The 25,656-nt window shown below is 40.0% G+C and overlaps 1 protein-coding gene across 1 annotated transcript in view; it reads left to right on the top strand.

The window, feature by feature from the left end:
* Nucleotides 1-22,632, top strand: part of LOC125458102 (protocadherin gamma-A1-like) — a 54,436-nt gene extending 31,804 nt beyond the window's left edge. Inside the window, exon 2 of the mRNA XM_059650544.1 lies at nucleotides 22,297-22,632. The gene's annotated coding sequence lies outside the window, so the exon portion shown is untranslated. The remainder of the gene's footprint in view (nucleotides 1-22,296) is intronic.
* Nucleotides 22,633-25,656: the final 3,024 nt, after the last annotated feature.

Below are 25,656 nucleotides of genomic sequence, written 5' to 3'. Positions count from 1 at the left end.
GATTTCTCTCCATAGATGGTGCCAGACCTACTGAACTTTTCAAGCAATTTCTGTTTGTTTTGATTTACACGAACCACAATTATTTCGGTTTTTGTTTATAACCTACTCTTTCCCTGGTTATTTTCTTGCCCTAAATACACTTAGAAAACACCTTTAATTATTTCTTCATGTCACGCTGTCAATATCTTTTCCTGTCCCTTTTTGCCATGGAACTTCTTTAATCCTCTAATGCATATGCTGTTTTGAGCCTTCAGTTTCTCACATAAAGCTATCTTACTTTCTTTTATCCATTGCTGTACACCCCTTGTGATTCAGGGTTCCATACATTTTTTGCATTCTCTCTTCACGAGAATATGTTGGCCCTGCATTCTTCACTGATAAACTTTTCATAGAATCCCTAAAAAGCCTCACCCAGATTCAGCCCCCAACCACATATCCCTGTAGCCCTGCATTTCCCATGGCTAACCCACCTAACCTACAGACTATGTGCAACTTAGCAAGGCCACTTCATGAAACTTGTACATCTTTGGTCTATGGGAGCAAACCCATGCAGACACAGGGAAAATATGCAAACACCACACAGTCACCCAAGGTGGAAATCAAACCTGTGTCCCTGGTGCTGTGAGGCAGCAGTGTTAACCACTGAGCCACCATGTCACTCATTACTCTGCTGTGGATTGTTCCTGAAGTAACTGCTCCCAAAGCACTTTGCTTAGACCACGCCTTATTGAATTAAAATTTGCCTTCCCCAAATTGAGATTTTCTATTTTCACTTCATCTTCACTTGTATTCATAATTATATTATGTGTTGCCAAATTATGGCTGAGATCACCCTAATTTTTCTCCACTGCCACATGTACAATTTGCCTGGCTTTTTTTCCCTTAAAAATAGATGTGACTCCACACCCTTTCCTGCAGGACTGGCTTGAAAATGCTATACTAGATACATATTAAGATTGCCTGATTCAAGCCCTTCATACTTTGTCTATTCCACTTAATAACGGGGAGGTTGAAATATTAAGGTCATTGCTCACAGCAAGCACGGGAATTGCTATCCATACTGAAGTTACATTTAGAAATATTTTACTCATTCACAGGCTGAGGGCATCCCTGGCTAGGCAGCATTTATTGACCATTCTTAATTGTCCAGATGGCAGTTAAGTGTCAGCTACATTGCTGTGGGTTTGCAGTCACAATTAGGCCAGATCAGATAAGAATGACAGTTTCCTTCCCTAAGGGACTTTAGTGAAGCAGATAGGTTTCCCTCGGCAATTGATTCATGGTCATTATTACACTATTAATTTCAAATATTTATTGAACTCAAATTACACCACCATGGCAGGAATCAAACATGGTTCGCCAGAATATTACATGGATCTCTGGATTAACAGTCCAGTGATAACACAACATGCCCATTGCTATTCCACTTGGATTGAAAGTAACTCCACATGGCAGCTCATGATATATATGCTGAGGTGATATGCATGAAAAGTGATAAATGAAATTTAATGCTGAGTGGCCCTCTTGTGGTGCAGTGGTATTATCCCTACTCCTGAACCAAGAGGCCCCAGTTCAAGTCCCACCTGCTCTAGCAGTGCGTCACAGCATCTCTGAATGGATTGACTTGGAGGAGTGGTGTTGGTGGAAAAGGTTAAATACACAGAAAAGAAATTCAATGCTGCTTTCAGGCAAAAATATGAAGTTCTTTCAAAGGCTAATTCTCAAAGTTGAGCCACAACATGTTGTTATCCAATTTGTTATTTAAAAGTTTCAATCCACCTCTGGCCATATGCTGCCCAGAGATACAATGCAATATACAGCTGTGATTAACACTTTGGTTATTGTACTAGATACAAAATAGGCTATTGTAAAACAAATTATAAACTCAACATTTTTGTGATTTCTCAGTAATAAAATCACTGACAATTCCAATGTCAAATATAAAATCATGTGAACTATAGTAAATTTTTGAATGCTTTCCATTTCTATGCTAGCAAAAATGTCAGCAATCAACAAACCTGCTGGTGAAAAGAAAATAAATTTTAAGCATGACAAAGTACAGTTGCTTCTCACCATTCCCTGGTGTTTAAAATTACACAATCACCAAAAACTTCAATGATGCATACAACTCATAACTACTGGAAATTTTGGGTTGAAACTGAATCAGAATAGAGGATTTCTCAATTTTTGAGTACTTTTCATATTTGAATCTTCCTTGTCTACCATACAGGTTAACATTAGTTCTTCACTGACATCATAATATCATGATTCAACAAATTCACTAATGTACATACTGGTCTCAAAACATGAGCTCTGTTTATGATGGTGGCCGAATAGCAGCACAACGTGAGGGCACCTGCCAGGAGCTCACTTGCTCTGTTTACTTTTACTTTTTCTTCCTTCTGTCGCTCTCTGTTTTACTTTAATTTACTTATTTTCTGCAGAGAGCGAGCTTGTATAGTTCAGAGGGGCCGAGCATAGTGGAGTTGAGACACTGCAAGGTGAGTGAGCCCAACATGGTGGACAGCAAGGTCCCTCAATATCTGTGATGGTGGTGAGAACAGGCAGCCCATGCCAGCAATGGTGACAGCAGGCAGCTCCAGGTTGAATTCAGTACAGACTGGAGGCAAGGTTCAGCACAGTCTGGAGGCATGGCTCGGTGTAGTCTAGAGGCATGGCTTGGTGCAGGCTGCTTGAAGGACCAATATGCAGGACTTTTCATATTTTTAGTTTACTGAGTTTTTCTAAAGGCTTCGTATGTAGCTATCTCATACCTCAGATGGCACTAACAACTGTGATGCCGAACTTTTTGTTTAGTTGTTTTTAATTTATTCTGAAGTTGTTCCGAAAATCCGGTACCTGGGTAACCTTTGTACTTACGATCCCATGGTAGGTGGTGGCTTTTTAAACTTTTCACTGCACTCATATGAGTACATGTGACAATAAAACTGATTCTAGTTCTAATTCTAAAAGTGGCAGACCTGTTCAGATTCTCCATCCATTTTTGTTCATATTTTAATCTATTCAGATTGCATGCATTGAGGTAAAAATGACTGACATAATCATAAGTTTGTTAAACAGAGAGCTTGTTTTTTCATTTATTTTAGAGATATTGCAAGGAGGGTATTTGTTGTTTATTCACAATATGCCATCTCTTTGTGAATCTACTTCAGCATAGATAGATACTCTTTTGCTGCTTTTAAGCATGGAGTGCCAAAATCTTGACCAAGTGCTGGTGAATAAACTGAAATTTTTCTTTTACTGTTTACTTTTTCCAAGTAAAGATGTGTGTGGCTTTGAGAGGTACTTACAGGTGACTGTCTTTAAATGTCAAGTACTATTGTGTCATTTAGCTGCAGATGTCCTTATAATTTGATGGTAAGGTTTCAGAGCAGATCTTTGCTATTTGGCCTATCAGGACTGCACTGCCTTTCAATGATCTGAAATCCCCAACTTCACTTTCGTGGTCTATCCCCATAAAACTTGGTTCCCTACCTCACAAAAAAATCTGTCTAATCTCAGCTCAACTACCCTGATTAGAAAGCCCGAGGGAATGAAAAGTTCCTCAGGTGAACTACTCTGACAAGAGAATTCTTCTCCATCGCTGTCTTAATGGGCTGTACGACAGGGGAAAACAACTTATCAGCAACTATCCCATTAATTCCGTGAAGAATTTAATGTGGTATAGTTTTATTTATCTGAACTCCAATGAGTACTACTCTAATCTGCTCAAACGCTCCTTATTAGAAGATCCAGTGCCAGCATCAAACTAGTGTTCCAATTTTATCTTCCAAGGAGAGATTGAGCAATTTAGACCTACCTCACTAGGGTCAGAAGAATGTAAAGAAATCTAATTGAGCTTGAGGAGGCAGATTTAAACAACAATGAGGAAGATTTACTTTTCTCAAATTGTTGTAAATCTGTGAAAATCATTACCACAAATTCACAATGAAGACTGGGACACTGAATAAGTTTGAAGAAGTGATACAGTTTTAATTAGAAATGTTTGAAGGGTAATGAGCAACAGTCAGCTCAGAGGAGTTGAGGCCAAAAGTGAAGTCAGCCAGGATCATACTAAATTATGCAGCAATCTTGAGGGGCTGAATGGTCTGCAGCTACTCCGAGTACTTATTTTCTTTGGACAACCTCCAATGCCAGCAACTTGTATGAATGTATTTATGTTTTTCTGTGTGTCACTGCTTTTGAATCTTTAAAAAGCTTACCTCGAGGGTCGGTGCCTTCCATTTCTTTGTGCAGCAGTGGCATGAGCGGGAGCTTCGACTAGGGGCCTGTCGGGAAGCTGGTGAGTCAGTGGACTTGATTTTCAGGCTGCTATTCCAGTGAGGTGTCACAGGATGTTGACTGAGTTGGAAGGCATGACTCGATTCTCTCTTGCTGGAGATGGTCATTATTTGGTAATTGTCTGGCATGATTTTTATTTGTTACTTTCAGCCCAATCCTTGATATAGTCCAGTTGCAATAATCTCTATTTCTGAGCTTCTGGTGGAGGGAAGGTTATAGTTTGACTAGCTGAAGATTGTTTGGCCTAGGTCTTAACCCTGATGACTCCTATAAAAATATTGTGGAGCTGGGATCACCGACATCCCACAGTCACTGACACCTTCCATTGTGCCAGTTATAGCTCCAAAAAGCAGAACAATATCATTTGTGGAATGTGGGAATTGCTGACTGGTGAGCATTTATTGCCCACTGTAGTTGGCTTGAGAAGGTATTGGTGAGCTGGATCCTTGAACCTCCACTATAGGTTGACCCACAATGTCATGATGAAGGGAATTCCAACATTTCAACCGCGCAACAGTGAAGGAATGGTGCCATATTTCCAAGTCAGAATGGTGAGTGGCTTGGAGGGAAAATTAAAGGTGGTGATGTTCATACTGCTGCCACTGAGCGTCAATAGTGCAGTGAGTTAATGTTTCGAGATCTAGTGTCAATCAAGCAGCTGCTTTGTCCTGGATGTTATCAAGTTTCCTGAATGTTGTTGGAGCTGTACTAATTCAGGCAATTGGGGAGTATTCCACAACAAGGCTGACTTACCTTGTAGGTGGTGAACAGGGAGTCAGGATATGACATTTTTGACACAATATTACTAGTCTCTGAACAAAAACAAAGTTTCTGGAAAAGCTCAGCAGGTCTGGCAGCATCTGTGTATGAAAAAAAAACAGAGTTAACATTTCAGGTCCAGCGTTCCCGAGGAAGGGTCACCGGACCCAAAATGTTAACTGCTTTTTCCTTCACTGACGCTGCTAGACTTGTTGAGCTTCTCCAGAAACTTTGGTTTTGTTCCTGATTTCCAGCATCTGCAGTTGTTTTGGATTTTACTAGTCTTGGACCTACTCTTGTTGTCACTGTGTTTATGTGGTGAGTCCGGTTATGATTCTGGTCAATGATAATCCCAGGATGTTGATACTGACTGATTCAGTGATGGTACTACCATTGATTAGTTGCATGCCAAACAACATAAACAGCAATTTACAGATACAGCTGTCTGACCCCAAAACCAATGGACCAGATCTAAGCTGTGCAGTCCGACCATATCCAGTCATGAATCATGATGGATAATTAAACAACTTACTGAAGGAAGATGCCCCACAAATATCCTCATCCTCAACAATGGAAGAGCCCATCACAGTGCAAAGGATAAGGCTGACAGCAATCTTCAGCCAGAAGTGCTGAGTGGGTGAATCATCCTGGCCTCCCCAATGGTTCCCAGCATTACAGATACCAGTCTTCAGCTAATTCAGGTTGTATGAAACATATAAAATAATCAGAGGGTTAGATAGGGTGGATAGGGAGAGCCTTTTTCCTAGGATGGTGACAGCGAGCACGAGGGGGCATAGCTTTAAATTGAGGGGTGAAAGATATAGGACAGATGTCAGAGGTAGTTTCTTTACTCAGAGAGTAGAAAGGGAATGGAACGCTTTGCCTGCAATGGTAGTAGATTCGCCAACTTTAGGTACATTTAAGTCGTCATTGGACAAGCATATGGATGTACATGGAATAGTGTAGGTTAGATGGGCTTGAGATCGGTATGACAGGTTGGCACAACATCGAGGGCCGAAGGGCCTGTACTGTCCTGTAATGTTCTATGTTCTATGTTCTACTTCATGTGATATCAAGAAACAGTTGGGCACATTGGATACCACAGAGGCTACAGGCCATGGCAATTGTACAGAAGACATTTGCTCCAGAGCTTGCCTTTCCCTATTTAAGCTGTTCCAGTACAGATACAACACCGTTATCTACCTGATAATATGGAAAATTACCCAGCTACGCTGTGAACTTAAAAAGGAGAAATCTAATATGTGCAAATACCACACCAACAGTCTACTCTCGATTGTCAGTAAAGTGATGTCATCACTAGTGCTATAAAGCAGCACCTGTTCAGCAATAACTTGCTTCGTGATACCCAGTTTGGGTTCTGCCAGGGCCACTCAGCTCCTGACCTCATTACTGCCTTGATTCAAACATGGCAGCTGAATATCAGAGGTGAGGTGGGGGTGACAGCTCTTGACATCAACTTTGTATTCGACCAAGTGTGGCATCAAAGAGCCTTTGCAAAACTGGAATCAATATGTATCAGGGGCAACTCTCTGGTGGTTAGAGTCATACCTGTAACAAAAGAAGATGTTTATATTTGTTTGCAGCCAGTCATCTCAGCTCTGTAACATTTCTGCAGGAGTTCCTCAGGGTAGTGTCCTAGGCCCAACTATCTTCAGCTGTTTCATCAATGATCTTCCCTCCATCTTAAGTTCACAAGTGGGGATGATCACTGATGATTACACTCTCAACTCCTCAGATAATGAAGCAGTCCAATTTGAAATTCAACAAGTTCTGGACAATATCCAGACTTAAGCTGACAATTGGCAAGTAACATTCATGCCACACAAATACCAGACTATGCCCATCTCTAATAAGGGACAATCTAACCACAGCCCCCTGACATTGAATAGTGTCATCATCACTGAATTCCCCAGCATCAATATCCTTTATCATGGAGCAGACATTCAACTGGGCTCATGACATAAACACAGTGGTTATAAGACCAGGTCAGACGTTAGAAATTCTGTGGCGAGTAACTCACCTCCTAATTCCTCAAAGCCAATCCACCATCTACATGGCACAAGTCAGGAGTGTGATGCAATCATCCTCACTTGTCTGGATGAATGCAGCCATGACAACACTTAAAAAGCTTGACGCGTTCCAGCACAAAGGAGCCCATTCGATTGATACTACATCCACAAGCATCCCCTCCCTCCACCACCGATGCTCAGTAGCAGCAGCGTACTATCTATAAGATACACAACAGAATTTCACCTAAGATCCTCATATAGCACCTACCAAACCCATGATCACTTCCATCTCGAATGACAAGTGCAGCAGATATATGCGTACACCACCACCTTCAAGTTCCTCTCCAAGCCAACTACCACCATAATTTGGAACTATATCACTGTTCTTGCAATGTTGTGTCAACATCATGGCTCCCTGTAGGCATTGTGGGTCAAACCATAGCAGGTGGACTGCAATGGTTCAAGAAGGCACCTTCTCAAGGGCAACTAAGAACAGGCAATAAATGATGACCTGTCAGCAATGCCCACATCCCACAAATAAATTTAAAATATCTCCGTGGAACCAGTGCAGAATGAATGAATAGATTAGCTTCTTTGTCACATGCACTTGAATGATTGCAGTGAAAAGCTTGTAATGTTGCCCCTTACAGCACGGTCTTAGGTGCAAGATACTTAGGAACAAGATACTTACGTATTTGTTACAAAATTGAAAAACAAAAAGTCCAGCATAAGAATAAAAAGATTAAAAATGTACTCAATTTACAGTCCATTTACCCCAGTCCGTGTCAGCACCTAGCCTCTAGACTGCATCGGGCCGAATCTCCAGACCACGTTGGGCTTCAAAACATGAGGCCTCACCTCAAATCAGCAAAGGCTTCATCTCCCTGCAACAACCTCGGGTCTAGGTGCTGGCCTACCTTGCTAACCCCTGGTCTTGGATTTGCCTCCCTGCACTGGCCTCTGATCTGAGCCTTACCTCCTCATGATGGCCTCCAGTCAGGGACTTAGGCATCGAGACAGCCTGCATTCTGGAATTCATCTCCTCCATTTCCGTCTGAGTAATTTTAAAATGTTAAGAGTTTTTTTTTAATATACCACCCAAGACAGGAGAAACAAAAAGCTGCCATGTTGGCCAGGAAAGTGGAAAAGGAATAGATTGGGTGAAGCAGGCGAGTTCTGACTGGAGTGTCTGACTCTGCCACTATCTTGATCACCTAGCTTAATGGTAACGTTTGAGTGGAGATATGCTGGGCTATAAGGTTACAGATGGTGTGCAAGTACAATTTTTCTGCTGTTGGATGGCCCACAGCACTTCATGGATGCCCAGCCTTCAGTTGCCAGATCAAAGTCCGTCCCATTTAACATGGTGAAAGTGCCATATAACATGGTGGAGGTTATTCTCAATGTGAAGGCAGGACTTCATCTCCACAAGGATGGTATACTGATCGCTTTTACCAATACTATGATAGACTGATGTGTCTGCAGCCAGCAGATTGGTTAGGATGAGATCAAATGTGTTTTTCCCTGCTGTTGGTTCCCTCACCACCTGCTGCTGACCCAGTCTAGCAGCTTTGTCCTTGAGAGTCTAAACAGCTTGATCAGTGGTACTGCTGCCAAACCACTCTTGGTGGTAGAATTTGAAGTTCCCCCACCCAGAGTACATTTTGTGCCCTTGCAATCCTCTATGCTTCCTCCAAGTTTTGCTCAGCATGAAGGAGTATCGATTCATTAGCCGAGGGAGAACAGTACTTTGTATTGAGCAGGAGGTTTCCTTGCTCATGTTTAGCCTGAAGCCATGAGACTTCTTGAGGTCTGGAGTCAATGTTGAGGACTCCATCCCAACTGTATACCACTGTGCCACCATCTCTGCCGGTTCTGTCCTGCCAATGAGTAAGGAGTTAGTAAGGGAGACTTTGCAGGTTTGGCAGGGCCATTTCTGCCATTGTCTTCTCCAGTTGCTAGGTTAATGCCAAGTGATCCATCAGGTTTCATTTCTTTGAGACTTTGTAGTGATTGTTTACAACTGATTGGCTTGCTAGGCCAACACAGAGTGCAACTGAGAGTCATCCACTTTACTGTTGTTCTGGAGGCTAAATCAGATGAGGATGGCAGATTTCCTTCCCCGACAGATATTAGTGACCCAGATTTTTTTCTTATTTCTGAAAATCAACAAAAATTTCATCGTAATCAGTAAATTCTTAATTCCAGATTCTTTTTCATTGAATTAAAATTCCACCATATGCCATGGTGGGATTTGAAGACTGGTCTCCAGAACCTTAGGTGAAGTATCAGTTGACTGAAGAGTTATTGTGGATCCTTGGTGTCACTCTAACTTCATTTCTGATATTAAATGTTTTTGACCAACTTTAAACCAGGGCTGTAATTAAGAACTGAATGTGCCTGGCAGAACCCAAACTGAGCAGCAGTGAGGAGGTTATAGCATTGCACATAATAACTTCTATCACTTCATTGATTGAGAAAATGCAATTCAAATGGTAATTGGCTGGTTTAGATTTGTCCTACTCCAAATAGATGTTAGCGTTATAGCTTTACCACAAGAACTTGATCCTGGGTGCAGAACCTCCTAGAGCTCATGTATTCAGTACAATTGCCAGGACGTTGCTGGGCCCAAATTCTTTGTGGTATTCAATATCTCCAATTACTTTGTGACATCACGTGCAGTGAATCACATTGTCTGTTGGCTGGTATCAGTATTGCTGGTGACCTCTGCATGAGGCAAAGGGTACATCTGGATGAAAATTTTATTTTTATTCATTTGTAGGATGTTGTTGCTCTTGGCCGTAGACTGCTTCACTATTTGAGTAGTCATGAATGATGTTGAATTTTATGCAATCATTGACAAACAGCTGCACTTCTGACCTTATAATGGAGGCTAGATCATTAATGAAGCAGTTAAAGATTGTTGGGTTGGGGAAACCATATTTAGGAATTCCTTCAGAGATGCCCTGGAGCTGAGGTGACTGATCTCCAACAATCTTCAACAATCTAAATCACCTTTCTATGCACCAGGTATGACTCTAACCAGCAGAGAGTTTGCATCCTAATTCCATTGATAGTGTCGCTTGTGTCAAGTTTGCTCACCTCAACTCTTGACTTCAGTACTTTTGTCCCTGTTTCAACCAAGGCTGTCATGAGGTCAGGAGTTGAGTGACCCTGATGGAACCCAAGCTGGGCATCAGTGCATGGTATTGTTGAACACATGCTGCTTGGCTTCACCGTTGATGACGCCTTTGATTACTTTACTGATGATTGATGGAGCTGTAATTGGCTGCATTGGACTTGTCTTCCTTTTTGTACAAATGACATAACTGGCTAATTTTTCCACATTGTTGGTTAAATGATAGGGTTACCTCTCTACTGGAACAACTTGGCTAGGGGAGCAGCAAATTCTAGAACACAAGTATTCAGTACTATTTGCCCGAAAAATGTCATAACATTTGCAGTATCCAGTGTGTGCAACTGGTTCTTGATATCACATGGAGTGAATCAACTTAACTGGACTCAACTGGAGGAAATCAAGATGGTTCATCCACTTGGCGCTTCTGGCTGAAGATTGTAGCAAATGTTTCAGCATTATAGAAACATAAAAATACAGAAAGTAGGTGCAGGAGGAGGCCATTTGGCCCTTTCAACCTGCACCAGCATTCAATATGATCATGTTGATCGTGAAATCTCAGTAACCCATTTCCACCATTGCTCCATATACCTTGATACCTTTAGTTGTAAGTGCCACTTTCGTAAGGGCAGCTTCCTTTTGAACATATCTAACGAACCATCCACAACAGTTTCCTGTGGGAGAGAATTTTTCTGGTTCACAACTCTCTGAATGAAGAACTTCCTGCTCATCTCAGTCCTGAATGGCTTACCCCTTATTCTTAGATGTGGATAATTGTTCTGAACTTAATCTGCATTGGAATCATTGTTCCCATATCCAGCCAGTGCAGTCCCAGAAGGTTTTTATATGCTTCTTTGAGATCTCCACTCATTCTTCTAAATTCCAGCAAGTACAAGCTCAGTTGATCCAGTCTTTCCACCTATGCCAGTCTGGCCATCCTGGGAATCAGTCTAGTGAGCCTTCATTGGACTCTGTCATAGCAAGAATGTCCTTCCTCAGACTAGGAAACCAAAGCTGCACACAATACTCAAGGTGTGGCCTCACAAAAGTGTTGTTTGACTGCAGCATTATTGCTCAAATACTTGAATACTCTATTTATGAAGGAGAATATGCTATTAACTTTCCTCACTGTCTAGCGCACCTGCATGCCAAACTTTAGCAATTGATCCACCATGAAATCCAGGTTTCATTGCACCTCAACTTTTCCAAAACTGCTACCATTCAGATAGTAATCTTCCTTCCTGTTTTTGTGACCAAATTGGATAACCTCAAATTTACCCACATTATATTGCATTTGCCAAGTATTTTCCCATTGATCCAGTCTGTCCACATCAACCTGCAATCTATTAGCTTCCTCCTCACAGCACACACTGCCACTCAGCTTAGTGTCATCTGCAAATTTGGAAATTTTGAACAGTTCATGTCCCAGCATGAACACTATGGCAACCCACTTGTCACTGCCTGCCACTCCGTAATGACCTGTTTAATCCGACTCTCTGCTTCCTGTCTGCCAACCAGCTCTCCATCCAGGTCAATACATTACCTCTGGTACCATGAACTTTAAGTTTCCTTACTAATCTCTTGTATGGAACCTTGTCAAAAGCCTTTTGAAAGTCTAGCTACATAACATCTACTGATTCACCATTGCCTACTTGAGTGGTCACATCCTTAAAAAATTCCAGAAGATTTGTCAGGAATGATTTCCTTTAGTGAATCAATGCTGACTAGGACCAATTCTGTCGCCGTTTTCCCAATGTTCCTTAATAGTTAACTCCTGCATGTTCAACACCACTTATATCAGACTAACCAGCCTATAATTCTCCACTTTTTCTGTCCCTTTTATGTTAAAAAAGTGGAGTTACATTAGTTACCCCCCTGCCCAATCAAACTCTTCCAGAGTCTACAAAATGCTGGAAAATGATCACCAATGCATCTGTTATTTCTTGGGCCACTTCCTCAAGTACTCTGGGATTCTGAGTATCAGACCCTGGATACTTGTTAGGTTTTAATCCGATCAATTTTCCTGACACCATTTCCCGATTAATAAGGCCTATTATCCTTTGCATTGATGTAATGGGGTTTTCTATCATTGATGTTGGAGACATTTGTAGATTCTCTTGCATTATTGAGTTTTTTCATAGTCCTCTGCTGTTCATGGCTGGATGTGGCATTGCTGCAGAGTTTAGATCTGACCTGATAGTTGTGGGATCCCTTACCTTTGCCTACACTTGCTGCTTATGCTGTTTGACACAAACATCCTCCAAATTGATAGCTTGATCAGGTTACTGCCTCGTTTTTAGGGATGTCTGGTGCTACTCCTGGCATGCACAACTGAATTCTACATTGAACCAGGATTGATACCATAACATTAGGCTGAAGTGCCTTAACTGCTTCCTTAAGTTATGATCAAAGTGAATACAACATGACATATGTACACTTCAATTACTTAATATATGTTTAACAATTACTTATTTCCTCAATAAAGTGATTATCTCAAACTGCTTAGATACATTCAAACAAGTGAGTCTCATGTACTTTTGCACAACAGGGGCCTTTGTGATGGATGGCACATGGAGTTCAGTATGAATTTCCACGTCACCGATTACAAACTCATTTGAGTGGTGAAACCCAACAAACTGTGATAAGCCTCTTTCAGCAATAATATACTGGATTTGCTGTTATGTGCTGAATTTCCCCTGCCAAGTACTTTCCAAAACATTCCTCTGAGCTTAATCAAAAATAAAGCAATTCCAGGTATTGCTGCAAAACAGCCTGTTCTCTTAGCAAGGCCACCTTCTTGCAACCAGCCTGTTTCAAATACTTTTCTATTGTCCAGGAATTCCTTGTCATTATGTCCAATGGCCTGGCCATCTGAAGATATAATATTTGGTATAATAAACTGCATTCCAAACTTGATGTCTCCAAAACAGATGATTACAATGTTCCATAGGTTTATGTGCATTGTTTGAAAGCCTCAAGCTGATTATATCTGTGATAAAGTTTTCAAGCCATTATATAGGTTGCCAAAAACAAGTGGCAAACAATAAAACATATTCTCATAATTGGGTGCCATAAGAATGAAAGCACTGCTGATGCTTTGAGTGACCCCATCCCTAAAATATATCCCACCATTTATGCACCATAACAGTCCCTAAAGTGTCCACTAAATGAATCAATTGACCATAGCTGTAACTCTGGAAGTTTCTTGCTGCAAGAAGTCACAGTGCACTGCTACCAAATGACAGCCAACTTGTTTATGCTGTGGGAGAAAACTATCCAGTTTCTAAGGTTTTGGAGTAGATCTGTAGCTTGGGTTGTGGGTGTTGAGGTTGGTTGGTTTGCTGAGATGGTTTGTTGTTCCACAGAAGTTTCATTACCATGCTGGGTAACATCATCAGTGCAGCCTCCAATGAAAGGTTGGAGTGTTTTCCAGTGTTTAAAAACCGGGCATTAAATCACACCGATGCTTCTTCAGAGGCTGCACTGATGATGTTACCCAGCATGGTAACAAAACATCTGCGGAGCAACAAACAAGCTCAGCGAGCCAATCAAACTCAACTATGCCTTCTGTCAAATGTCAAATGTGGAGATACTCTACTTAATTTGTTAGTGGTGTGGTACAAGGTTATTGCCAGCCCTTCTTTACATCTATAGGCTTTATGTCTAATTGCATCACACATAACATAAATTTTGCTCCTATGTAAGTTGATGGGTGGTTCTATTCTTTTATCATTCAGATAGACAATATGAATATTAGTTGCACATAGATGGTTTGGCCAATTTCATGAATGATTGTATTATTGAGTGGTAACTTTCTCCATGTGCAAGTACCGCTGAGAAAATGCATTGTACTTGGTTTGAAGGTACAGGTGTGGATGGAACATGCCAGGCTTTCTGGTCATTTTCACAATCATCCTCTTGTTGGATTTGGTTGATATCATCAAACCATTTGACATTAAACATGGGTGTCCAGAACATGTCTCCAAACAAATGGGGTAGAGAAATAAGCATGTACTTTATTTGCTGCTGGATGTTATCTAAAAGAAGGAAAATACCCTGACATTGTAGCATTGTAATTAGTTCATATTAAACTGGTTTTAAGCATTAAGTTAGCGTATGTAAGGTTAAATAATCATTTTGAAGATAACAGCCATCTGGATAGCAAGGATTTGGTTGGTTCATGCCATAGCATTAAACCACAGCTCTGACAAATTACAGAGCATTCATTTTTCCTCAGCCGTAAGATTTGACTTGGTGTAATATGTTTCCTAGACAGTGCTATTAGCAACCTTCCCAACCAAGCTGGTAAGAAAATAACTTGCTAAATCTCTCTGGACTAATGTTTAGACCCATACAGCTGATAATTTGAGAGCTTCCCTAGTTAGTTTCCCAGCCTTAGGAGGCTTGTTTTAGTGGCATCTGAATATCTACAGAATTCAACATACTTATCCAAGTAAAAACCAAAAGAACTGTGGATGCTGTAAATCAGGAACAAAAACAAAAGTCGCTGGAAATTAGAGTCAGCAGGCCCAACAACATCTGTGAAGAGAAAATCAGAGTTAATGTTTTGTTAACTTTATCTCTGAATTGCTCTTCACAGATGCTGCCAGGCCTGCTGAGCTTTTCCAGTGACTTCTGTTTTTTTGATAATTATCCAAGTCCCTACTCCACCAAGAATGATAGAGAACACATCCTCCTACCTCTCTAATGGCAATATGTATGTACTTGGTGGCAATAAGAGGATAATTTATTTCCATTAGTTATTTCTTCAGTCATGGTTAACACAATATTTGGTTTAAATATTTAGGTACATGTATCATACAATTATTGAAGACATGGTAACTGTTTGGGTCTTGATGGGCCTTCATAGTGTTATCAACATTCCAGAACGCATTAGCTCTGTAACATTTTGATAGAGTGGACATTTACTATATTACAATTTTACATTAGGTTATTGGCTATAGTGAGCTGGAGTCCACTGCATAAACTGCTTCAAAACAGTAATATTCCAGCTAGCTATGTTGGTGTCAATCAATTTAGTGCACTGAATTAAAGGTACATTTCATCTACCTAATTTCAACACTTGATCATGAGAGATGAAGAGATATGCAAGTTGGAAGGAATGCTGCCAGAAAAAAATGCTAATATGTGTAATTCATGGAGAGAAGAGCAATATTCCATTGTATAAAGAGACGTTTGAGAGTCCAATGAAAAGTGGTGAGGTGGTGTGAGGAGTAATGGAGAAATCCTTGGTTTAAGAGAGATAGTTTATTCTTGGTAATTATATAGTTGGATTGCAGGTTGGAGTGAAGCTGACTGCGGTTGAAAAACTGGTGGAGAGCCAGATAACTAGGGTGTTACAGGTAGTATATCCTAGGATTTTTCCTGATTGTGTGGTAGAAAGGTCACAAGGCTACATGTTGAAGAAGGAGGAGAAATCAAGGAGAAGAGATAAGGAAATTGAAATTCAATGATCAGAAACTGTGTTTGATCAAACGGTTGAGGAAAAACAAGAATACATGAAAGAAAAATTGGATATTTTTAGCTCAGAGGCAAGCTGAGTTACAGCAGAAAGATGAAAAACTAAAGCAGTTGTATAAAATAGCATACACAGAAAAAGTATCTGCCTGTATCCCTGAACATACTATCTTAAAGGTGTAGTCTTGATCAGGAAATGGAATCTGAAACACATTCAGATGGCTGAAAAATGGACAGAGGTTATCAAGTGGATGTTGTCTTTATGGACTTCACCAAGGTTCTCCACAGTAGACTGTTTAACAAGGTTAGGTCACATGGAATCCAGGGAGGGCTATCCATTTGAATACAAAATTGGCATGAGAAAGGGTGGTGGTAGAGGATTGTTTTTATGACTGGAGGCCTGTGAGCAGTTGTGTGGTGCAATGACCAGTGGTGGGTTCACTGCTTCTGTCATTTATATAAATGACTTGGACATGAATATAGGAGCTATGGTAAGTATGTTTATAGATGATACCAAAATTAGTGACATAGTGGACAGTAAAGAAGGTTATCTCAAAGTAAAAGAGGTTTTGATCAGATGGTCCGATGGACTAAAGAGTGGTCGATGGAGTATAATTTAGATAAATGTGAAGTGTTGCATTTTGTTAAGGTAAATCAGGGCAAGACTTATGCAACTAATGGCAGGGCCCTGGGAAGTGTTGCCAAACAAAGGGGCCTTGGAGTGCAGGTTCATAGTTCATTGAAAGTGAAGTTGCCGGTAGACAGGGTAGTTAAGAAGACGCTTGGTATGTTTGCCTTTATTGGTTAGTTCATTGACTAAAGGAGTTGGGATGTCAAGTTGTGGCTGAACAACACATTGCTTAAGTCACTATTGGAACATTATATTCAGTTCTAGTCTCACTGTTACAGGAAAGGTATTAAATTTGAAAAGGTTTCACTGAAAGATTTACAAAGATGTTGCAAGGGTTGTAGAGTTTTAGATATAGGGAAAGGCTGAATAAAATGAGCTTTTCTTGCTGGATCATGAAGGCTGTGTGTGACCCTACAGAGATGTATAAAATTATGAAGGACATGGATAGGCTGCATAGCCAAGGTCTTTCTGCCAGGGTAGTGGAGTCTAAACTTAGACTGCACATGTTTAAGGTGAGAAGGGAAAAAAATTAGAAGCGACCAAAGGGACATTCTTTTTTCATTCAGAAGGTGGTGCATCTATGGAATGAGCTTCCAGAGGAAGTGGTGGAGTTTTATTTTAAATTCATTTTTGAATTGTGGGCATTGCTGACTGACCAGCATGTATTGCCTATCCCTAGTTGTCCTTGAGAAGATGTTAGTGAGCTGCTTTGTTGAAATGTTGCAGCCCACCTACATGGGTTGAATCATAATGCAATTATGGTGGGTATTACAAAATATTGACCCAGCAAAGGTGAAGGAACTGCAATATATTTCCAAGCCATAATGGTGAGTGACTTTGAGGGGTTGGGGTTGGGCAGTGGGGGCACTGGGGGGATCTTGAAAGTGGTTGTGTTCCCATGTATCTGCTGCCCTTCTCCTTCAAGGTGGAAGTGGTCATGGATTTTGAAGGTAGATCTTTGGTGAATTTCTGCAGGGCATCTCATAGATATTGCACACTGTTGCTACCGAGTGTCAGTGATAGCAGGAATGGATACTTGTAGATATAGTGTCAATCAAGCGGGCTGGTTTGTACTGATTGGCATCAAGCTACTTGAATGTCGTTGAAGATAAACACATCCAGACGTGTGGCGAGCATTCCATCACACACCTCACATGTGCCTCATATATAGCGGATTGGCTTTGGGGAATCAGGAGGTGAGTTACTTCCCATAATATACCTAGCCTGCTCTTGTAGCCATCGTGTTTATGTCAAAAGTCTACTTGATTTTCTGGTCAAACACAACCCATAGGATGGCTGATAGTGGAGAATTCAGTGATGCTAATACCATCTAATGGTGGTTAGATTGTCTCAATGGAGATGGTCATAACCTGCCACTGTGTGGTGCAAATTTCAGTTGCTGCTTGTCAGTCTGAGCCTGGATATCAAACAGGTCTTGCTGCATTTGAACATTGACTGCTTTAGTGTCTGAGGAATTGCAAATCATGCTGAACATTGTGCAATCAAAAGCGAACATCCCCAATTCTGACTTTATGATGGAGAGAAGGTCAATTACAACATTTAAAAGGCATCTGGATGGGTACATGAATAAGAAGAGTTTAAAGGGGTATGGGCCAAAGGCTGGCAATGGGACTAGATTAATTTAGAATATCTGGTTGGTAAAAATGAGTTGATCCAAAGGATCTGTTTCTGTTCTAAGCAACATTATGCCCCTATGAGATTAATTTCTCTTACTTCTGGATTATAGGAAGGAGGAGTTGTGGGTAGCATATGAATTACCAATAGGATGTTGCTTAGGAGTAAGTAAAACCTCAAACCAAAATACGAATACATTTTTATTGGCCTGGATTGCGTAGGGATGTGAGTTAATCTTTGCTGGATGTGTTGTATGTGTCAGGTAATTGAAAACAAAAACCTCAGGCAGCGATAACACCAGAACTCTTAATGCCCATTCCCACATTTGAGGAGCCTTTTATGACAGACTTAATTGACTGTGTTGGAACCTTACCTAAAACAGATAAAATGGGAATCAATATTTTTTGACCATAATGGTTGTACCTAACAGATTTGCAGAGGTCATTTCATTAAGCAGTATCATAGTTAAAATGATTGTAGAAGAGTTACTCAAATGTTTTACAAGTGTTCATGGTAAATCAGTACAAGTTACCTTTAATTTGGCTACCTATTAGGAAATTTCACAGATAATCAAGTACTGAGCCAGAATTGTTTTGGTCTACTATTCTTATCCAGATTTTCACCCTTCGGACTCTGACGTGATATACTGATGATTTCTTGCCCTTTCATCCAAAATACTGCAAATCTGTAGCTTTCTTTCTTATCTGTCTTTTATGATTGTTTTTAACTCTCTGTCCAACTACACAGCATTCCTGTAGTAAACTCCTTAAATTTTTCTGCATGGCAATCCCCTTTCTTTTTGGCATTAACTCATGCAATTCATCAAGCAGATTGCAAAACAGATTTGTTTATATAATTTTGCCAAGAGATGGCTAATTGCTTAACTCTGTTTAAAAGTGTGTCTTTTATTCCTTAACAGTCTATTCCAGACAGAGTTATTGCTACATGTGATAGTTTATCTTTTGTTGTTTCTTTCTGTCCATAATCAGTTATTAAAGTTCTGAAGTCTATACTGTCAGACTAGATATGCATGACCCACAAAAATACAATCAGATCAAGGATCAAATTTTACATCTAAACTACTGAAGGAATTTATAGATAAATTTAGGAATAAAACAATTCAAATCCACTGTATCCCATTCAGAATTGCAGCAAACATTGGAATGGTGGCAACAATCTTTAAAGACCAAATTGAGGTCTTATAGTCAAGACTATCCAAAACTCAAATTAATTTGGACTTTTGCAAATAAGGATGCACCTAGTGAACCAATTGAATTCAGTCCATTTAAATTAGTTTTTGGGCATGAGGTGAGAGGACCATGGAAAATAATTCAGCAGAAATTGTTGGGTCAGACTTCAGAGGTCATATATTTTGATTATGTGCCAAATTTTAGGGGAGAAAAATAAACAGAGTAGGTGAATTGATTACTCAGCATTAAAAGGGAGAACAGCATGTGATGAAACAGGAATCAGACAAGAAATCAAAAATTCGTAATTTTGATACTGGAGATGAAGTGTTACTGGTAATTCTAATGGTCGGTGAACATTTAACAGCAATGTTTAGTGGGCCTCATCAAATCGAAAGAAAATTAAATAAGATGAATCATTTGGTAAAAATGCCAAAAAAAATCTCACAGACTGTCGTGTGAATATGTTCAAAAGTTATTTTGGTAGGGAATGAAAAGAAAAGGATAATGTATTACTGGTTACAAAACAGAGTGAAGAATCATATTCAAATGATTCTCAATTCGACAATACTCAAATTAATTTGGACTTTGAGGGAGTACTCAAAAATTGAGAAATTATTGACTTACCTTCGAGAGGAAAATTGAAATTACCTGATAGAGTTATTACAACCACATGGGGAGGTATGTTGGGATGAACTGAGAAGTACTGAGCTGATTGCACATTGTGTAGATATAGGAAATAAAATGTACAACATAGAACAATACAGCACAGTACAGGCCCTTTGGCCAATGATGTTGTGCTTCCTATTATCCTACTAAGATTAATCGACCCTGCATTCCCTACAATTTGCTATCCTCCATGTGCCAATCCAAGAGATGTTTAAAAGAGTCTAAAGTATCTGACTCCACTACCCTTGCTGGCAGTGAATTCCACACACCCACCGCTCTTTGTGTGAAGCACCTACCGCTGGCATCTCCCCTGTACCTTCCTCAAATCACCTTAAAATTTTCCCCCTCATAATAGACATTTCCACCTTGGGTAAAAGTCTCTGAATATCCATTCTTTCTATGCTCCTCATCATCTTGTAAACCTCTATCAAGTCACCTGTCATCTTTCTTTGCTCCAATGAAATAAATTCCCTAGCTCCTTCAAATTTTCTTGAGAAGACCTGCTCTCCAGTCTGGGCAGCATCCAATTAAGCAGCATCTGTATAGACTTAACAGTCAAAAGTTGCTACAGGTTCAAGAGATTGAATGCATGTTCAAAGACAGCATAATAAAAGTGCGTTGCAGCAGGTGGTGCTCACCCATAGTGGTGGCAAAATCAGATGGTACCCAATTATTATAGGTGGACTGTCATGAAGTCAATGCAGTTACAAAATCCAATTCGTATCCTAATCCATGTTTGGACACATGTTTTGTGAAGGTGGGGCAAGCAACTTCTATTTCAAAGTTGGATTTGTTCAAAGGATACTATCTAAAGAGTGAAGGAAATTTCAGCTTTTGCAACACTGAATAAGCTGTATTAGTGCCAAGTGATGCACCAGCTACATTTCACAGATTAACCAATGAAGTCATTTTGGGATTACCCAATTGAGTGTGTATATGGATGATCTGATGATTATTGGTCACACATGGAGGTAATATTTAAATCATCTATTAGAATTGTTCAATCAATTTTGGCAGGCAGCCTAGGTGATAAATCTGGACAAAAATGAGTTCATAAAAACCCCAGACCCTATTCTAAACCACATTATTAGATATGGGATTGGCACGGGATTGAGGGAGATTTAGCAGTTTGGATTAGAATCTGGCTTTCTGCATGAAGGCAACGAGTGGTGGTTGATGGAAAATATTCAGCCTGGAGTCAGGTCACTAGTGGTGTGCCTCAAGGATCTGTTTTGGGACCACTACTGTTTGCCATTTTTATAAATGACTTGGACGCAGGCATAGGTGGATGGGTTAGTAAGTTTGCAGATGACACTAAAGTTGGTGGAGTGGTGGACAGTGTGGAAGAATGTTGCAGGTTGCAGGGAGACATGGATAAACTGCAGAATTGGGTTGAAAGGTGGCAAATGGAGTTTAATGCGGATAAATGTGAGGTGATGGTGGGAGGAATAATAGGAAGGCAGAATACCGGGTCAATGGAAAGATTCTTGGTAGTGTGGATGTGCAGACCGATCTTGGTGTCCATGTACATAGACCCCTGAAAGTTGCCACCCAGGTTGATAACGCTGTTAAGAAGGCTTATGGTGTGTTAAGTTCTAGAGAGACTAAGTTCCAGAGCTGTGATGTCATGCTGCAACTGTACAAAATGCTAGTGTGGCCTCATTTGTAATATTGTATGCAGTTCTGGTCACACCATTACAGGAAGGATGTGGAAGCATTGGAAAAGGTGAAAAGGAGATCTACCAGGATGTTGCCTGGTCTGGAGCACAGGCCCTATGAAGAAAGGCTGAGGGACTTGGGTCTGTCCTCATTGGAGAGAAGGAGGCTAAGAGGGGATTTAATAGAGACATACAAGATGATTTCAGGATTAGATAGGGTGGACAGTGAGAGTCTTTTTCTGAGGATGATGACTTCAGCTTGTACAAGGGGACATAACTACAAATTGAGGGGTGATAGATTTAAGACATATGTCAGAGGCAGATTCTTTACTCAGAGAGTGATAAGGGTGTGGAACACCCTGCCTGCCAATGTAGATAACTCTGCCACATTAGGGGCATTTAAACAGTCCTTGGATAAGCATATGGATGATGAAGGGATAGTGTAGGGGGAGGGGCTTAGATTAGTTCACAGGTCAGCGCAACATCAAGGACTGAAGGGCCTGTTCTGCACTGTATTGTTCTATGTTCTATGTTCCATGTTTTATATTCAAATAGTCCCTCAGGATGTGCAAACAAAAGTTTTTGTAGAGTTTCCCATACATGCACGGGGAGACAATAGCCTCATGGTATTATTGTTGGACTGTTAATTAGAGATCCAGATAACATTCTGGGGACCTGGGTTTGAATGCTGTCATGGCAGATGGTAGGATTTGAATTAACTAAATTATCTGTCTTTAAGCATCAAATGATGGCCATGAATCCGTTGTTGATTGTTTGAAAACCTCTTTTTGTATTTATTGATGTCCTTTAGGGATGGAAACTGTCATCCTTACCTTGTCTGTCCTACATGTGACTCCAGACTCACAGCAATGTGGCTGACACTGAACGGCGCTCTGGGCAATTGGGGTGGACAATAAAGGCTGCTTATCCAGCGATGCCCTCATCCTGCTAAAGAATAAAGAAAATACAAACGATGAAGAGGGAAGAACTATGATTGCAGAGTCTGTGTGGTTTTTATGAGAAGTTCATACCTAATTTTAGCAGTGTGCTTGCTCTACTGATTGTTGAACAAGTGCATAAAACAAGTGGATGAAGGAATATCAGAAGGCATTTCACAGTCTGAAAGCTGTGTTAACCACTCCATCAATGTTAGCCACACTTGATTATGCAAAACCATTCAAAGTAGCTGACAATAAAAAGCCCTGTGAATATTGGTGCTGTACTCTTGCAAAAAGATAATGAGAATACAGAAACACCTATTGGTTATTTTTCCAGATAAGTAAATAATCAAAAAAAAAGGCACAATTCAGAAGGAGACATTGAGTTTTGTGCTGGCATTGCGCCATTTCCACATTTATATTACCAGTATTGTGTGTGAGACAGTTATGTACACCGATCTGAACCTCTCAAAGTTTTTAGAAAAAAAAGATAAAAATTTTGGACAATTTAAATTGAGATTATTATAGCAGCCATCCATTTCAAAATAAAAAATATACACTTTGCAGGACAAAAGAATGTGATTGCTGATGTCTTGTCATGACTTTAATGAAGGAAGATGGGGCATTCTGTGATGGGAAAAATGGACTGAAGCGGATGGTAGTAGTGAATGCTTGCATGCTTAGAGTCAATGTAATAGATATGCTGTAAAAAATAAGTGTATGGCTAAATGCTCTTATAAATGAAGCCAACTTTGGATTAATGGTCTTTTTTAACATTGGAGATGTAATGATATTATGGCTCTAAAAGTTATATTTTGTCATTTTCTTATGAAGAGAGATTAACGCAGATGTGCAGAGCAGTCTGCTTCAAGCCAAATTTGATTTTTTTTACGATTTGACCTTTAGCTTTCAGTAGCTATTGGGGTTATGAAAGCCATTACATCCCCCCCTCTCTCTCTCGCCACCACCACCACCTCCCCCCCGCCCCGGCTCCACAAGCATACACCACCTTTTGCCTCTGCTAAAAGCAGGAGTTGTCTTCTTGCAGCTGGAAATGCATGTGAGTCGATCCATGTTACTGAATTTCCCTCTGCCACAGGTATGCTTATGAACTGTTATTATATTGAAACAGTGAATAAGTAGTTTATGATTTTGTTAAGTATTTCAGTTACATTTTAGCTGAATATTTTCTCTTGTTTTTAATGTGTCTGTATTTTGACTGTCATGTGCGAATAAAATGTGTTGCTTCAAGCTTGATAGTTTGATAAATTGAATTACATCTGGAATACAACATCTGGCACATGCCTCAAAAATAAGAAAATTTAACATCTAGGCAATCTCCTTGACATGTTTTTCGAAGGTTTGCCTTGTTCATAGCAGCTTTGAGAAGATAGGAAGAAGCTGTTTCCTCCAATAAAAAAGAACAAGAATGAGAGTGCATATAGTTGTTGTGATGTGCACATATAGAAACAATCACATAGCTCAGTTGGTTGTATAACTGCTTACTTATGCAGAGTGATGACAACCGCATGGGAAATTAACATGTCTTGGCTAAAAGGTCCCAGAATGCCAACATCAACTATTGCTGAGGTGTGCTAAATTTCTCTTTAAACTCACTGCTGGTCAACACTTACCAGACAGCAGTTTGTATAACAAGGCCGATCTAAACTTAATTTCAAACATATTAGCTAAGCACACTACAGTGGACACTGTGGCAGCAACAGCAGTTCAAGGATGATAATTCTGTGGTGAGTAGCTCACTCTCTTGACCCTTGAAATATGGCTTGTTTTCTAAAAGAAAAAAAAGTTAGGAATGCCATTGAATGCTGTTCACTTGCCTGGGTGAGTGTGCTTGCAATTGCCATCATTAAGGTGAACTTAACTGAGGACAAAACAGTCTACCTTATTAATATGCCATGCAGTAATTTGGCATTCTCTCCCTCTATCATCAATGTATTCTGGCAACAATGTGTGCTTTCTATAAGTCACAATGAAGTTACTCACAAAACTTCCTGACTTTTCCAAACCAGCATCTTCCATGATTCAGAGGGCAACCAGCAGCAAATGCATTGTAACACAATCCCTTGTATAATCTCACAAAGTCAAACTTAATCAATATCTTAATATTGCTTTGTGTTATTGGATCAAAATCCTGTAATTCACTTCCACAAGCATTGTAAGTATTTTGAGAGATATATCTGCCTAAAATGCAATGGTTCAAATAGACAAATCATAATCACCTTCCAATGATCCACAAATGGTAGCCTTTCCAGTGATTCTGCCTCACATGAAAGTAAAGAAGAAAAGTTTCTGCCCAAATAATAAAATATCCCCTACTATTACTGAAGTGGAGCATTACTTCACTCTTGTTGCACCTCAAAGAAATGCCGCTTAACTCAAACATTATTTTCACTCTATTTACTAGTTGCCATAGTTGAGTCATGGTAATGCCTCTGGGCTAATAATCCAGAAAATCCAATTTAATGTACTGGGAACGTTATTCCCAACATGATATATTGTGAACTTTTGATTGATATAGTCTGGCACTTGTGGTGACAATGAAATCATTGGTTATCATAAATGTCCACCCGGTTTAATAATGTCCTATACAGAAGAATATTTGTCATTCTTATTCTGTATGAACTGTACATGAGTTCATTCATCAGTGTTGTTGATTGTTAACTTCCCTTTGAAATGGTCTCGTAAACTATTCAATTGAAGTACAATTTTCTAGCCAGTGATGCCCACATTCTGTGAAATAATAATAGTGTTCTAATACTTTGGTTTTGTGAACTGACCACTGATGCAACACACTGAACCATCCTATAGAAATCTCACTTACCACTGTACATCATCAATACAGCAGAAACTACCTGCTTACCTCATAGGAGTAGTTCCCATTTATGGCTCTCCAGACGCACTTTCCATTGGAAAACTGATGGCTTTTGAAATCAATGTGAACGTATATTTCCAGCTAGCCTTTCCCCGTTTTGCTTTTGCGATTATTTGCTGTTGTTTTGTTCGCACTGTGTCCAATCATCTGGCTTGCCTTATCTTTGTCTTGCAGTAGACTGAAATAAACTGAAATCATTTATGAAAATTCTGTGTTGACTAGCTCACTCTTTTGAAACTTCAAATATTGCTTGTTTTCGAAAAGACAAAACTTAAAAATGCTTTTGAATGCTGTTCACTTGTCTGGATAAGTGTGCCTCTAGTGACAATCATTAAGCTCA

This window comes from Stegostoma tigrinum, chromosome 13 (assembly GCF_030684315.1).
Source record: "Stegostoma tigrinum isolate sSteTig4 chromosome 13, sSteTig4.hap1, whole genome shotgun sequence".
Classification (NCBI taxonomy): domain Eukaryota; kingdom Metazoa; phylum Chordata; class Chondrichthyes; order Orectolobiformes; family Stegostomatidae; genus Stegostoma; species Stegostoma tigrinum.
The sequence above is the reverse complement of the archived record's forward strand: the minus strand, read 5'-3'. Positions and strand labels throughout refer to the sequence as shown.